Genomic DNA, 17,426 nt, shown 5'->3' with positions numbered 1-17,426 from the left:
ATTTAGGCATACCCAACCTAGCTTTGATCTAGTAGATCAGAGCTAGCTTAAGTAACAATAGCAATGCATATGTGACAGAATGGGTGGCTAACCACCTGAGTAGGTACCCAGGGTGCTCAGAAGTGTTGTGCTCAAGAGGCTAGCCCATGTTGCAAACCCTGCTGTGAGGGCTGATAGTGTTACCCAACATAGCTTGAGTAACACTATGCCTACAGAAGCTGAAATTACACCTCCTGATTGCAGTGTAGATGTACCCTATGTCTCAACTTGTACGTGGATGGGACATTCCAAGGAATACCCAAAATGCTGTAGAAAGTGGTGCTGAAGATTCCGTAGATTCAGATTCTCAGCCAGTACTGAACAAAGGAACCAGTATGATACTAGGGACAATATGCCCCCTGGAGATGTTTTTTAGATGATATATAAAATTGAAGATCTGATCATCTATGGCCAGTAAGGGCCCAATTTCTACAAATAAGTGTCAGTGTTATGCCCACAATATATGTCCATTCAGGCTTCAGATCTAGTAGCACCTTTTGCAAGAACAGGGATTTCCCCTCCAATGTCCAGAGCATGTTCCAAGTTGGATGAATATATTTTGCCTAACTAAATTCCCTGTGATAGGATATGTTTAACTTCTTGTCCTAAGTAAACATTTCATGAGTAGTGTTCTAGCCATGTGAAGAGTGAGAAGAGTCTCTGGAATTTTCCAGCACTTCATCCCACCTACTCAAGGGTCCAACTCCCCAACTATGACTTGCCAGGATAGTTGTGCTCCTCTGGGAAAATGCAGCTAATCAGAAGTGTGCTGCAAAATGCCTCAGGAATGGAACTAGAAGAGATGGGGATAGTACGGTAGGGGACAAAGATAAGAAAATGGAAGGTGTGCGAATAGATGTAGACAAGATATAGGCAAGTATGTGAAAAGAAGTGGGGGGAATGGAGCAATAATAGGTATAAGTAAGACAAAGGGAAATAGAAGGCGAAGAGCTATGGACAAAATACAGAAGATGGGCATGGGGAGGGAATAGATGAAAATAGAAGCTATAAATCTGATTTTTTTTCTTAAAGTGGAATTATTTTATGGCCATATTGAAAGTAAATGGAAAGCCTTCCATTGATTTTGGGGGGAGATGGATAGGACCCTTAATATCCTTGGAACTGTTGTAAAGCACTGATGTAACCAGTCATCTGGATAGTAAAGGTACTGCTCCACTGATAGGCAGCATTGCCAAAAGAGTTAATTAAGACTATTCCAGTTCAGAATAGTAAATTGTCAGCTTTCAATTATCCCCATGTTCTGGCTTAAACCCTTCTTTCCATGGACAACTATAAAATAGTTGAACAAGCATTGTACATATTTTGATATTACAGATGAACAATTTCTTCTTTCTAAGATTAGGATTATTCTCATAAATTATTCACAAGAACTTGTTGGTGATATTTAGCATTGTAATACACAGAGAATACTAAAGCCAACTGCTGACTCAATAGTGAAGAAATAAAACTGGGACATATATAACCCAGACCAATATATTAAGTATGCTGCTTTCGAGGGAACTACCTGCAAGATAGGGAAAAAGATGTTGGGAAATTTCCTGTAATTATAGTCTTAGCTGAGACCATAACTGAGAAGGAGGTTTGACAGAATCAAGGGTTACTCCAAGGAACTGGGAAAAAAAGAACAGAAATGATACAGGTAAACTTCTTAGGTATCCTTCCAAGGTCGGCTATGAATCAAGAAAGAAAAGGACTAATCCTGTTGACCAACCACTAATTCTTTCCTCTCTGAATACCAAAACCTTCTCTGAATGTGATGAGGATCCTTGCTTGAACAGAAGGGTTAGCAACTTTTCAGGATCAAAAATGACTGGGTTTGTAAGAAGAGCTTTAAATTGTGAAGAAACAAGTAACTGAAGGAGACTTCATTTTTTTTAATGCTCAAACAACCAGAGTTCATACAGACAAAAAGATAAGGATCGTGATGGTCCTGTGGGCTAAAAGAGAACAATGGGAAGTAAAAGCAGCCCTCAGTGGTGAAAGAACAGGTAAAGGACTATTTAGAAAAGCTGGACATGCACAAGTCCATGGGTCCAGATCTAATGCATCCAAGGATGCTGAGGGAGTTGGCTGATGTGATTGCAGAGCGACTGGCCGTTATCTTTGAAAATTTGTGGTGATCGGGGAGGTCCCAGATGATTGGAAAAAGGTAAATATAGTGCCCATATTTAAAAAAGGAAAGAAAGAGAACCTGGGGAACTACAGACCATTCAGCCTCACTTCAGTCCCTGGCAAAAGCATAGGTTTCAGAGTAACAGCCGTGTTAGTCTGTATTCGCAAAAAGAACAGGAGTACTTGTGGCACCTTAGAGACTAACCAATTTATTTGAGCATAAGCTTTTGTGAGCTACATACTTATGCTCAAATAAATTGGTTAGTCTCTAAGGTGGCAAAATCATGGAGCAGGTCCTCAAGGAATCCATTTTGAAGCACTTGGAGGAGAGGAAGGTGATCAGGAAGAGTCAATATGGATTCACCAAGGGTAAGTCATGCCTGACCAACCTGATTGCCTTCTATGATGAGATAACTGGCTCTGTGGATATGGGGAAAGCAGTGGATGTGATATATTTTGACTTTAGCAAAGCTTTTTATATGGTCTCCCACAGTATTCTTGCCAGCAAGTTAAAAAAGTATGAATTGGATGAATGGACTATAAGGTGGAGAGAAAGCTGGCTAGATTGTTGGGCTCAACGGGTGGTGATCGACGATTTGATGTCTGGTTGGCAGCCGGTATCAAGTGGCGTGCCGCAGCGGTCGGTCCTGGGGCCGGTTTTGTTCAACATCTTTATCAACGATTTGGATGATGGGATGAATTGCACCCCCAGCAAGTTCACAGATGACACTAAAATGGGGGGAGAAGTAGATACGATGGAGGGTAGAGATACGGTACAGAGTGACCTAGACAAATTGGAGGATTGGGCCAAAAGAAATCAGAGGTTCAACAAGAACAAGTGCAGATTCCTGCACTTAGGAAGGAAGAACCTCATGCACTGCTACAGGCTGAGGACCGATTGGCTAAGCAGCCGTTCTGCAGAAAAGGACCTGGGGATTACAGTGGACAAGAAGCTGGATATGAGTCAGCAGTGTGCCCTCATTGCCAAGAAGGCCAATGGCATATTGGTCTGTATTAGTAGGAGCATTGCCAGCAGATGGAGGGAAGTGATTATTCCCTTCTATTCGGCACTGGTGAGGCCACACCTGGAGTATTGCGTCCAGTTTTGGTCCCCCCACTACAGAAGGGATGTGGACAAATTGGAGCGAGTCCAGCAGAGGGCAATAAAAATGATTAGGGGCTGGGGCACATGACTTACAAGGAGAGGCTGAGGGAACTGGGGTTATTTAGTCTGCAGAAGAGAAGAGTGAGGGGGGATTTGATAGCAGTCTTCAACTACCTGAAGGGGGGTTCCAAAGCGGCTAGGGCTCGGCTGTTCTCAGTGGTGGCAGATGACAGAACAAGAAGCAATTGTCTCAAGTTGCAGTGGGGGAGGTCTAGGTTGGATATTAGGAAGCACTATTTCACTAGGAGGTTATGAAGCACTGGAATGGATTACCTAAGGAGGTGGTGGAATCTCAATCCTTAGAGGTTTTTAAGGCCCGGCTTGACAAAGCCTTTGCTGGGATGATTTAGTTGGTGTTGGTCCTGCTTTGAGCAGGGGATTGGACTAGATGACCTCCTTAGGTCTCTTACAACCCTAATCTTCTATGATTCAATGGGAAGGCTCTGTGGAAGGCTGTTCTTACTCCAAATGCTATAAGAAAAAGTGAGGAGATGGGACAAAGAATGGGATAAATGTGTTTTGCAAATGCTAGGAACATATATAGCAAGGTTGCTGAATTAGAAACATATGTTGAGGGAGAAGTGTGATTTAATTGAAATGACAGACTTAGTTAAGCCAACTTATCAGTTGGAAGATTAAATTACCAACATATAGAGTTTACAGACAGGCTGGGTAAAATAAAAGTAGGTGGAGGGACAGCAATATGAGTAGGGGGAATACTGAGTAAACAAAAATAAACGGTACTAGGATTTTGGCCAACACAGCAGGGACCATATGGAGCAAAGTGAAGAATTAAATATGAAAAAGTTGGTCTGTAGCTGTAACCAGAGACTTTCTGGAAAGGATGAGAAAGCACACCAGGAAATGTTTGCAGATAAAGGAAGTCTACAACAATGCCAATGCAGTGATCATGTTAGGAGTTCAATTACCTAAATGTTGACTGGGAAGACAGTGGGAAACCTAAGGAAGGAAGCATGACCTGAAGGGGAGTGCAGGATTGCTTCTTTACAGAGTATGTGTCAAATACCAGCCAGGCCAGATGACAGGATATACTGGATGTAGTAGCTGGAAATGAGCCAGACGTGACAAATATTGTGAAAGTTAGGGAGCCTAGAAGATTTAATGATCACAATATCAGGTCTGAAGTGCTGATAAGGCTTTGTAGAATGGGCAATAACAAAGATACAGTACTGCATTTTAGAAAATCAGACTCCTAAGGAATGTGAAATAAGTTAAAGAAAACTGGTGTGACTTTAGTACCACCTTGGGAGGTGGGGGTGGGAGGGATATAGAGAAGTATTTAAAAGACATTTAGCAAGGATAAAATCAAAATACAGACCTGAAAAGAAATCAGACAGGAAAACAGAAAACAATGTGGCTAAGTAGGAGAAGTACAAACCAGTGTATCTATGCTGGGGCATAATTTAAAAAAATGTTCTCTGCTAACACATTTGTGCATGAGGATGGGATAAAATTTAGTCAAAATTTATTCACAAGACTAAGTGTAGCCTAGGAGAGCCGTTGTTTATTATTCTCTGGAATCACACGGGGTAGCCCTGCTAGCATTACCTGGCTGGGCAGTAAAGAGGAGCTATATTCTGAGGATCCTTAGAGCAGAGAACAGAGACAGTCTGGATGCTCCTCACCCCTGCATCAGGAATAGAGGCATCATCCTCCAGTTACTCTGGGTATAATGAAACTCCACTCTAAGTGAAGTCAATCTATGAAAAACTGATTTCATAAGATAGTTTACTTACACCAGAATATCAATGAATACAAGAGAAAGTCAGGTCAAATATTTAGCTACTAACTATTCTTAATCATAAGTCAAGGAAGCAAGACCATATATCTCAAAAACTCAGCATTACCTGATGAAATGTGCTCTGCATTATCCAGATGACTTACTGCTAATAACCATTCTGCAGATTTCTTCAATTATTAGCTGTTCTCCAGTCTTGCACAATCAACCCCTTAGCCATAATACTGTTTTTTAACAAGAATATTTTATGTGCCTTGCATAGATCTGGCAAGTCAATTTCCCTCCAGCCTTGTTCCTGCCTCTCATTTTGGGCCTACAAATTTTGCAAGTATGCCACATTCCCTCTCACCCAAATAATGCCATCTTTAACGCTTTTTCAAGTGACTAGATTTTGAGTTGGTATTGTCCCTTATACCTGAAGAACTGTACAGTTGTTACAAGGGCATACAGTGGCAGAGCTAAGGGGAGTTCACTGTCTCCCAGTGGCTTTAGGTGTCTGGTGCCTTTTCAAGCTAACAGGTATAATTGAAGGTGGCAACACCAATGATCCATTGCCTCCCAAGCTCTCTGTGCTGGGGTATGCTGAGCCCTTTGAGGCCCCCTGCTGCAGACCTCATGGTCCTACTGCACCCTGCCCCAGAAAAGGAACAGTGAAGATGGGTCCTCCAAGCCTACCTAGAAAACTTGCAGGGAAGCAGCCAATCAGGGCACAGGAGGCTCAGATAAAAGGAGTTGCAAGGGTTGAGCAGGTTAGTTGCTGGCTGGGACCAGAAGGGTGAGGAAGAACTGAAAGACTCTGAAACTCTCCAGGTGAGGACACCTGTGGGGAGACCTTGCTCAAGCAGGGAACAGACAATGAACCTAAGGACCATAATCCTAAGGTAACAGATGGAGGTGATGGGACAGAATGGGAAGCAGTCCAGGTAAAGCAGCAGCAACTATCAAAGGAAGCAGCACATGGCTGCTATTTGTAGGATCCCTGGGCTGAGACCCAGAGTAGTGGGCAGGCACAGATCCTTCCACTGGTGAAATGGCAAAAGCCCTGAGAAGGGGACAAGTTTCTTTTGGGAGCACAAGAAAGGGGCTGTGAGTTTAAACAAGACCAGGGACGGGGCTGAAGACCCTGAAGAAGGTCAACCCTTTGTTGAACTTTGTTACCCCCAGAAGGGGACTGAAGTTAAGAAGTGGCCTGTCTGGAAAGCTGGGAAATTACAAAAGGCAAAGAGTCTCCATGGAGAAAGCTCTGGGGGCACTGCTCTATAACAGGGTAGGGACAGACTTAAAGCTAGCCCAAAGGGGCTGAGAACTGAGCCCAGAGACAGGGCCTCAGATATCAACAAGGGCTCAGTGATAGTCCTGGCTGGACCTTTGTTACCCTGAAAGGGGGTTGTTTGTACATATTGACTGTGTCTGACTTGGCTGGAGGGCTGGGCCACCAAAGACCCACCTGATGAGGTTAACAGCTGACAGGGGGCACCGGGAGCAAAGAGAGAGGGGGAGTGCAGGTTTGCATCCAGCCAACAAGAGGTGCTCATGAGCGTGTCCTTTATCACACTCTGCCACTGTGGTATCCTCCTGCTTGGCAATATCTAAGGTGCCAGTCTGATCTTACTCTCATATTGAAGTTAATGTGGCTACAAGCATTCACAAGAGTTTGCCTGCACAGACCAGATTAGAGAACCAGGACTATAATCATTTCCAAACTCTACAACACATTTATATTCCAAAGTCAACCCTAGAACTTCATTTTCTGCTTACATTTAAGCATGGAAATTAATCATTTGGGACTGTAATTATACATATGATGCTTGGGGAAAGCATAATAAAATTCAAAGTACCGCATCTTTAGCCTGCATTTTGGGTTTAGACATGTTAGATAATACTTAATGAAGCATTTTATATCCTATTAAAGCTTTATGGCACACAGTACCTCATACTTCAAAGAAGCTTAGCGCCAGTATGTAATTGTAACTTAAAAAGTTACTTATGCAATGTAAACACCTTCTATAATTCCCTTTCTAAATAATAAAGTGGATATTATAAAAATATACACATCACTGTATGGCAAGTGCATGTTTGTGAAATATGGTCAGCAGGCTGCATGCACATATAGATACAGCTGTTCACAGAATGTTGATATATGACCTGCACAAAAGTCTCCGTATGCAATATCTTTGTCACATAAAGCACCAGGATTGATCATATGCCAGATAACAGATTTTTCTATATTTATTAATGTACAAAAAACTAATTTCCTATTTGTAATTTCTGCCATCAACACATTAGCACCATTTGTCAATGAAGCATTTTTTTTCTTATGCAATTTAACAACATTCTTTCAAAAGCCTTGGGGCCCAAACTCAGACTGTGCTCAGTTAGGTGCAAGGGTTGTATCTTTACTGCAGGAGCATGGTATGTAGCTCAAGTTCTCGTCGCAGTAAAACACTTGTGCACATGCTTACGCCTCAGTGGAGCTGATGTAGCAACACATCTTTACACCAGCTGAGGATGTCGCTCAGGGCAGGTCTGTACAAACACTTAGTTCATGGCAGGCTGGGGTGTAAATCTTACATGCACTAGGCTGCCATGCACTAAGTGTCTAGGTGGACTCTGGTGTTGTACACTAAAAATTCCCTGGTGCACTTTGATCTACCCTCCTTTGAAATGGAAGTAGATAAAAGCACACTAGAGAACTTTTAGTATATAGCAGCAGGGTCCACCTGGTTAGTGCATGTGGTAGATTTACACCTCAGCTTCCCATGAACTATGTTCATATAGACAAACCCTCAGAGGCTCAAGCAAATGCAGAAAGTACAGGGGGGCCAATGGAGGAAGGAAGGGCAAGAGTTGTGCCAGTATAACATATTTGCTTATAGATGCTGTTAGGTGGGGAATAATTTTTGTTTTATTTATTTGATTAAAACTTATGACCTCACTAGGTCACTTGCAACTGATAGCAATAGTAGGCTGCCATCCTCTGAGGGCCAAACACTAATGGGAGATGAGGCATATATTTTGGCAGTAGGTTTCGCAGCTATTTATTGATGGCAGATGGAATGTCTATTCCAGGATCTGAGTGGAGAATGTACTCTAGAGTGTATTTTCTGCCCTGCTCCTGCCTGCCCTTTTTTGCCTTAGCCCCTCCAATCTGTCCTAGTCATAATTCACAACCCCCACCCGGTTCACTTCCTAGCTCCAGTTTCCCTGCACTTCCATCCCCTTGTCCCAGACTCTACTCCCTGTTCCTTATCCCAGTCTGTTTCCTGTCCCCTCGCATGTTCCAATTCCCTTATTCCAGACACTTCCTCTCAGCACCCCCGCACCCTGGCATTCCACTGACACTGCTTTCTCTTCCTCCTTGTTGCTGCCTGGGCACCAACAGTGGGAGCATTAAGAACACAGAAGAGAGCCGCACTACTACTTTCTGTTCCTCACTCTAGTGCCACGCCTGTCTCTGGCTGCCAGGAGCAGCAATTGCAGGACAAGTCCTTCTCAGAACCTGCAGTCCTGGTTTGGAGCATACTCAGTGTAGAGGGAATCTTCAGGGAATTTTGCTGCCACAGTCTAACAAATCTCTACTGAGCATGTGTGAACTGAGATTTTCAGAGATTTATAACTTGGGCTAATTTTCACAGAGATGACAAAAGGCACATCCTTAACATCAGGGCAATCCCCCTGTGAAATGTAGTCCTTGCTCCAAAGCATGAAGATGCTAAAGGTTCTCAATGTGATGTTTATAGGGATTTTTAGCATTGGCAAAACAACTTATTTTTCCCTAACCTTGTTCTGAGAAACAGATGAATGCTTTTGGCTGAAACTTTCTTAAAACTTAAGCCTGAGGCAGACAGATGGTGTGGGGAACTTCCGCCCAAATGTTATGTTTATAAGTAAATTAAAACAGGGTCTTATAATGGACAGTACTGGACAACCTTAGCTGTCAGCATTACTACAAGCTCCACCTGTAATATATATATATAAACTGAAAAGATATTTTAAAATTAAAATATCTCCCTCTTTATGCCACATAGAGGTACCTAAGTGTACATAACTGGTGCTCTTGCTCTGATATAAGAATTCTGCCTCAATCACACCTTATAGTAGATGCCAGTTGTCATAAAGATAAAGGGAAGAGTAAACCCCTTTAAAATCCCTCCTGGCCAGAGGAAAACTCCTCTCACCTGTAAAGGGTTAAGAAGCTAAAGGTAACCTCGCTGGCACCTGACCAAAATGACCAATGAGGAGACAAGATACTTTCAAAAGCTGGGAGGAGGGAGAGAAACAAAGGGTCTAGGTGGCTGTCTATATGCTGCTTTTGTTGGGGATAGACCAGGAATGGAGTCTTAGAACTTTTAGTAAGTAATCTAGCTAGGTATGTGTTAGATTATGATTTCTTTAAATGGCTGAGAAAAGAATTGTGCTGAATAGAATAACTATTTCTGTCTGTATCTTTTTTGTAACTTAAGGTTTTGCCTAGAGGGATTCTCTATGTTTTGAATCTAATTACCCTGTAAGGTATCTACCATCCTGATTTTACAGAGGAGATTTCTTTACTTCTATTTACTCCTATTTCTATTAAAAGTCTTCTTGTAAGAAAACTGAATGCTTTTTCATTGTTCTCAGATCCAAGGGTTTGGGTCTGTGGTCACCTATGCAAATTGGTGAGGCTTTTTATCCAACATTTCCCAGGAAAGGGGGGGGGTGCAAGTGTTGGGAGGATTGTTCATTGTTCTTAAGATCCAAGGGTCTGGGTCTGTAGTCACCTAGGCAAATTGGTGAGGCTTTTTACCAAACCTTGTCCAGTAAGTGGGGTGCAAGGTTTTGGGAAGTATTTTGGGGGGAAAGATGTGTCCAAACAGCTCTTCCCCAGTAACCAGTATTTGTTTGGTGGTGGTAGCAGCCAATCCAAGGACAAATGGTGGAATATTTTGTACCTTGGGGAAGTTTTGACCTAAGCTGGTAAAGATAAGCTTAGGAGGTTTTTCATGCAGGTCCCCACATCTGTACCCTAGCGTTCAGAGTGGGGAAGGAACCTTGACACCAGTATTACTCAGCTTTCTTTCCCTGGGAGGGAGGGATAGCTCAGTGGTTTGAGCATTACCTGCAGCAAACCCAGGGTTCTGAGTTCAATCCTTGAGGGGGCCATTTAGGGATCTGGGGCAAATATTGGGGATTGGTCCTGCTTTGAGCAGGGGGTTGGACTAGATGACCTCCTGAGGTCCCTTCCAACCCTGATATTCTATGATTCACCATTCTCTCTTGAGGTGATACTCTAGCATAGAGTCTGAATCTGCAGCCCCCGCCCCCCCATACAATAATTACCAGTTACTCAGGAGAGTAGTCCTAATGACCTCAGGCCTATAATAGGCATCATCTATGGCACATAGGTTGGTCTAATAACTTCTTGTAGTAAAACAACCAGAAAATAAATGTCTTTGCAAGGTCACTTGACAGGCTCATTTTGGACCAAATGTTGAAGTTCTCATTTTTATTTGGCCCTAGTCAGGTAAAACTTCCAGTGAACTCATTACTAGAGGTAGTTCTCAATTGGGGCTTTTGCCTGAATAAGGACTAAGTAGACACTGAAGGTGAAATTCCCCCTGATACAAAGGGCGAGCATAAGCCAAGCACCACCTAATCCCTAAATAAAATACATAGGCTTCTCAGATATTTTACTATCTCTTTAAACTTGCATCCTATGGGACTAAGCATTTTAAGTGCTATAAAGAAAGTAGTATGAAGGTTACTGGGATTCATCAAACTATTGATTCATCTAACCTTCAGCAAAGGCCAGTACCTGATGTGTCCGACAAAAACTTCCAGAGTCCACCTAATGATGAGCTCATAATGAGATTTTATCTATGTCAGCTGGAAGCAAAATCAGAGGACTTTTCCATCAAGTGTTATAAAGGGGTATTTAATGAATACAGAAGGTGGATGGTTTCTTGTTTAATTACTGTTAGAAAATTGTTCTTTTCAGGATGTTTGTTTCTGTCCACACCATACATTTTACAGAAAAAAGTCATTTAATTTGCATCTCCCCTTTGTATCTATGCATTCCTGGTCCTCTTCAATATCTTCAGCTGCAGGCAGATCAGCCTCAGTGACATTGCCATCACAAACAATGAAAATAAAATCCAGTGAAGCACCTATGTGCAAAATTCAGGAACCAAGGCTTCAGGCTGATGGAAGTAAATGCTGAGAGAAAGTGTTCTGTTTCTTTAAATGAGCTGCTCTTTCAACAGTTGGACACAATTATAGCATTGTCTTTCCACAGAGTAAAGCAGAGCAACCTAAGTCACCTGAGAATTCATCTATCCTAATTGTGTGTGTCAACTGAGAAAGACTAGGATTGAGGGATGGAAAAGCATGTTGCTTTGTTAAAGTAAGTGCTTTTAGTAAATATGCATGGAAAGGAAGAAGAGCTCCCGGATAGGCAGCACTGTGCTTAAAGCAGGGGCCTGGGAGGCCGGAGACAAGTTTCAATTCCTGATTCTGATTTGATGTGTGCCCTTAGGCAAGTCTCTTAGGAATACATTTTCAAAGACCTTGCACCAGCCCCCAGCAAAGCTTTCTGATGCTTCTCTCAGAAAATAGTCTAGACAAGAGTATAGCCACAGATTTTTGGAGTGCATCCCCTGCCTTTTCAACTCTGACCACCACTAATCTGACTGTCGGTCTCCCTCTCTCCTATAAACTTGATTCTTTCCCTGAAGCCCTTCCTCTGTCTCTCTTGCTCCGGTAAACTGGGTGTGGGGCTAGAGCTCCATTCCTCAGCTGCTGCCTATTTTGAGCAGTAGTTCCTGTTCAGTCCTCCTGCTGCTGGGCTCTCTCCTCACGTGCCTCTTAGCTTATACCTGACTTGGCCACAAGTAGCTGCTGTACTCCTAAATTCAACTGGGTAGGCCCCTCACAATTCTGAAGGCAAGTACCTATCCTGTGGCCCAGACCATTTGTGCATGCCCAAAGCTCACCCTTCTATGCCCTTTTGAAAATCTCATGCAAGCCCCTCTCCCTCCTGCACTATAAAACAAGGTCTCATGTAGGATTTGTGTCTAAAGTTTTTGAAAATTTAGGTTTTAAGCTCTGCCTGAGTTTCCCCGTCCATAAAATCGAAAAGCTTTAAAATGATCAAATAAAAGATAAGTGCATCCTGTGCTAATTATGATTATTTTGTAGCATTCAAGCTCTGTTTATTTTAGGTTAACAGCGTTCTTGGAGGATCCGTATGTGATGTTAGCGGTGTCTAAATAAAATGGAGGTATCTTTCTAGCCAAATTCTAACAGAAATGGCTGTGCCTGACAAAGGATTGGGGTGATTCATAATTCCTAGTAACCTCTTGCCGACTAACATCCTCTTTGTGCAATCACCAAGGAAAATCAAACTAATGAACTACTGAAAAATAAAGCAAAGGCACTCCTATCAATTCCTGCTCAATGCGTTTAAATTAGAGATGGACCTGAGCTGCATAATTTGGATACAGATTTTAAACCTTATTTCAAAATGTGGAGGCATTTGTAACTTGGGTTTTGATTCAGGCTCTTCTCTTATTTCAACAATTTCATTTATTAATCCCTGCTACTAAATGATTTGGACCTCTCATTATCAGAGTCACATTGCTATAACTGGTGATAGCTAATAGCTACACTCATTAGGGTCGTATGATGGTTTTGTTCAGAAGCACTTACATTTTTGTAAGAAAAATTGACAGTAGCTGAACATTATCCTGCATGAATCATTCACTTAAACCTTTCATATTTCACATGTAGCTGTTGCGTGAGGAGCTAATCTGTACTTTCCCCCTTATTTGTGGTAGTAACTAGAGCTGATCAGAAAAATTCAATGGAACCATTTTCCATCAGAAAATGCAGTTCCACCTAAATCAAAACACTTCATGAAATTGTGTTGATTTCACAGAAATGTTGTGGAGCAGAAAAACTGGTAAAAGGTTCCAATAATGTCAAAATGTCCCATGTTTGATATTTCTGGAATGAAATATTGCAATTTTTGATTTGTTTTGAAATGACTTTGTTTTGAATTTTATTTTATGCTATACTAAATACTGTAAAATTTTAAAAAGTCAAAATCAAAATGTTTAGATTCTGTTGAAATGAAACATTTTGGTTTATCTAAAATTTAATGGGGGGTGGATTTTCCTGTGGGGAAAAAATTCAAAATGTTAAGATTTGGGGGGGGTTATTCTTACTCAAAATGAAACCAAATTTTGAAATCCTTTGTGAAACAGGATTTCTGTGCTCCACAGAGCTCTAGTAGTAACTCCAATGTGAACATTTTAGATGGTGGCTCTCCTCAATGCTGTTGGATGTTTTCATGGCAGAAAAACAACTTCCATATGTGGCTGGCCCAAAGATTCTGTCCACCTTATCAGGCACAAATCTGACAGATCAGTAGCTACCAGTAAGAGGTCCAGATATTATGGTGATATGCTTACTTGGCTCCCCTAACAAGAAAGATCCCCCTCTCCGTCCATGACTATGGCCACCCTGGACAGCTATGCTTCACTGGAACTGTGAAATTATTGATCGGTGAATGGGATGTAAGAGACCTTTTGCAGGACCAAGATTCAAGTTGTGTCTACACTGGAACTAGAATGAATAATTTGCAGCTTGAGTTGACATACCTGCACAAGCTCTGATCGAGCTAGCACACTAAAAATAAAAGTGTAACCACAGCGGCAGCCATAGGGCAGTCTAGTCACCCCATGTACATATCTAGAGTCTTGGATGGGATCGTCCTCACAGTGACTAGCTGTTCTGCTATTCACTTAGCTATGGCTACATTTCCATTCTTAGAGCGCTAGCTCAATTAAAGCTAGCATAGTATGTCTACTCAAGTGGGAAATTACACCCTCAGTTCCAGTATTGGACATACTCTTAGACAATAGAGATCATCCGCACAAGGGAAAAAGAGGACCCTGGATTTCACCACTTTCAGAACTAAATGTAAAACTTAGCTTGCCCTTAGTAACTTCTTCACAAATCCATGCACAATGAACCCACATCCTTACACAAGGAGAAACAAAGAAGCCAAAAGTACATAAACTAATCAAGCTATTTCTCCTGCAGGTTGGGGAAAGAAAGTGTGAGCAATTGTTGATGTTTCTAGTTTCAGATAGCTTGTAGGTAGCAACTACACAAGTCTAGAACTATGCAACTCTCTTCCGGCTTGCTGCTTTCATTGTTTCATCCACTTTTCCATTCATTTTCCTTTTTCTATAATCCCATTCATTTGCTTTTCCACCACTCTAACATTCCCTTCCATCTGTTCAATCTCTTCTATTGTATGTCCTTAATATAATAGCCTTACCCATATAGACAAAAGTACACATTTTCACCTACAAGTCTTATTGCTTCCATGGACATATCCGTTTTCAATCAGGTAAGATGGTTAAATCATGACTTATGAATATTTATAGACCTATTTAATTGTATATCTCATCACTTTTTACAAGTTAGTCAACATTTGACATTCACTTCTTGCATCTTTACATTACAGCAACTCACCCAATCAACCTGTAAGTATCAATTTTAATTCCTGCCCCCACAATAAAAAAAAATATGGAGGTGCTCTAAAGAGTGCACTGCTGAGATAATGGTAACTGCAAATTCTCCATCAACATGAACTTTCTATTGATAGGATGCTGATGGGCCCAACAAAATGCCTTCTCTCAGTCTCAATAGTAAATATAGCATTAACTGTGTGTTAATACAAGCGTGTTATGATGGGTCTCTAGCTTTCAGATCATTCTTGATACTAATCTTTCCAAATTCTTACATCAGCTTTCCTTACCTTGAAACCTATTTTAAGAATGCCAGATTGACTAATGTAAAATCTCTACACTTGACAAGGTCAAACTTTTCATGATTCCCTCTACATTTATTCTGATGTTGTATCTCAGTGCTGCAAATGAATTCCATGCCTAAACGCTTGTACTCTGCTTCAGAAGATTCCATCCTTGTATACTAAACAAGAGATATGGACAATTTTTATGATCTCCACTATCTTACTTGGGGGGAAAAGAGAGATCGGGAGTGAAATCCTTGCTTCTCTGAAGTCAGTGGTAGCTTTGCCATTGACTTCAGTGGGCCATTATTTCATCCCTAGAATCAATCACTGCCAAATCTCTAGCAGCATTTACTTTCCTGTATGTATTAAGCAATTTTAATTTACGCCTTTGCAGACTAACATCACATAAAAATGGTCAAAATGGGGCATGACAATAAAGGAAGATTTTATTTGGCATCCAACAATACTGGCTCATGAACTTGTCAAGAAATACAATCTTCCACTTTCCCACTGTTTACATTGCCAGAATTTAGAACCTTTGTTACTGTACCTTAATGGGTTATTAAGATTATTTATTGATTTGAAACATTAGCTGGTCAAGGTCAGATTTGGTTTATTAATCATAAGACTAGGCATCTACAATCAAAGAGCACAAACAGAAAAGGCTAATTTACCAGTTCAGGGGTTCTAGACCTGCCCCCACACTCATCCAAGGGCAATGACCCTGAGAATTTACATAGACTTTCTCCTTTGTTTATCCCACACCACAATTTTTGTGGTTCGTCCAATTACAATTGTATGTTTACCTTGCAGTTAATTGTCTAGACAGTTTGACACTGAGCCAGCGAGCGTTAAACAACGAGCAGGCTAAGTGACCCAAAATCAACTTTTAAGGACATATTAGAGAAGTATTAAAATGGTAAACATCTACAAGAAATGGCCCTAAGTATCAAAGCCAAGTTAAATAGACGAGAGTTCTGTATTGTTAGAGAATTAGAGGTAAATACTAATTGTATTTGTCTGTGTTTACCTATATCTTGTTAGATGTTATTAACAATGTAACCAGATTAACTTGTGGATGCTAATTCCCTTTCATGTCTTAATTACATTATATTATGCACGTGGGTGATTCAGTTAACCTTAAGATCAAAGATGTAAAATATTGCAGGAAATATTACTTGCATTGTCTTGTGCTTAAATGGTCTGTGCCATAATGGAGTGCCTTGAGAGTTTGAATGGATAATTGCCTTATGTTAATTAATACTACTAGTTTATCTGTGTATACATAGGAAATAGAAGTTTAGCTTCAAAGCAACAATATTCACTGCCACTTCATCTGGAAAGGCCCCTCCAGTGATCTTGCTGTCAAGAGGCTATTAGCCCACTAGAGAACTATAAAGGAAGCTTCAGGCCTGATCCTTGCCATCTCAGATCTGCTTAAACTTTGTCAGAGGAAGTTCAAGCTGCAAGACTGAGGTCTCCAAGTCAATTTGGATTACCCTAATAATTCTTATGGAAGAATTTGAACAAACTCTACACATGGACTGGCTACTAGACCGTAACTTACTAAATTGATTCTGGAAGAACTTTTACAAAATCAGCTGCTCACCATTTCTGCTATGAAACTGACCTAAGAATTTTATTCATATCTGTATGCATAATCTTTTAACCACAGTAACTTTCTTTTTTTTAAATAAATCTTACTTTAGTTAATAAGACTTGGCTGTAAATATGTATTTGGGTAAGATCTGAAATATTCATTGACCTGCTGGGTAATGTATCTGATCTCTTGGGATTGACAGAACTTTATAAATTGTGAACAAGATTTTAAGTAATCCTCACCATATTTGACTTGGCTGTTTGGGTGGGAGCCAAAGGCTGGGTTGCTTAAGGGAAAATGTAATTTTGGGCTTCGTGGTAACCAGTAAGGCATTACAGAAACTATTTTGTGACTGGCTTGGTGAATCTAATTATAAGAATAAGGCACCAGTTTGAGGGATCATCTAGCCCATTCTTTGCAGTTTGGCCTGACTGAGCATTCTCAGGATGGCCCCTCCAGTGATCATGGTCACACAGTTATATTTTGATTATGCCTTAATAAAATCCAAATTTCCAGTGTACAAAAGGTCACAACAGGTTGTTTTACCTACTTTAACATGTTTTTTTTCTTTTTATAATGGTTTTTATCTACTTATCCCTTTCTTGAGGTTTTAATGAAAACCTCTAACTTGTAATTCATGCTGCTTAGCCAAACATGTTTTACCTAGCAAGCACATATATTATTAAAAACTTTAGACAATTATTACTAAAGGTTATGCTCTTAAACATATTTCCACTTAACAAGCAGTTTAGCTCTTCTTTGATAATTTTATATCTGCTCTTAAAGCTTTGCACAAAGCAATGCTAAATGGCAGTTTTCTTTTTAGTATAGCCATGATAAATGCTTAGGTTGTAGGCCTCCATATAGCAACATTACAAAACACATAGGCCTTACAGAGAACAACCTGAGAAGCATCCTCTCCTCC

The sequence above is a fragment of the Lepidochelys kempii genome, chromosome 2 (genome assembly GCF_965140265.1).
Source record: "Lepidochelys kempii isolate rLepKem1 chromosome 2, rLepKem1.hap2, whole genome shotgun sequence".
In the NCBI taxonomy this organism is placed as follows: Eukaryota; Metazoa; Chordata; order Testudines; family Cheloniidae; genus Lepidochelys; species Lepidochelys kempii.
Note: the sequence above shows the minus strand (reverse complement) of the source record.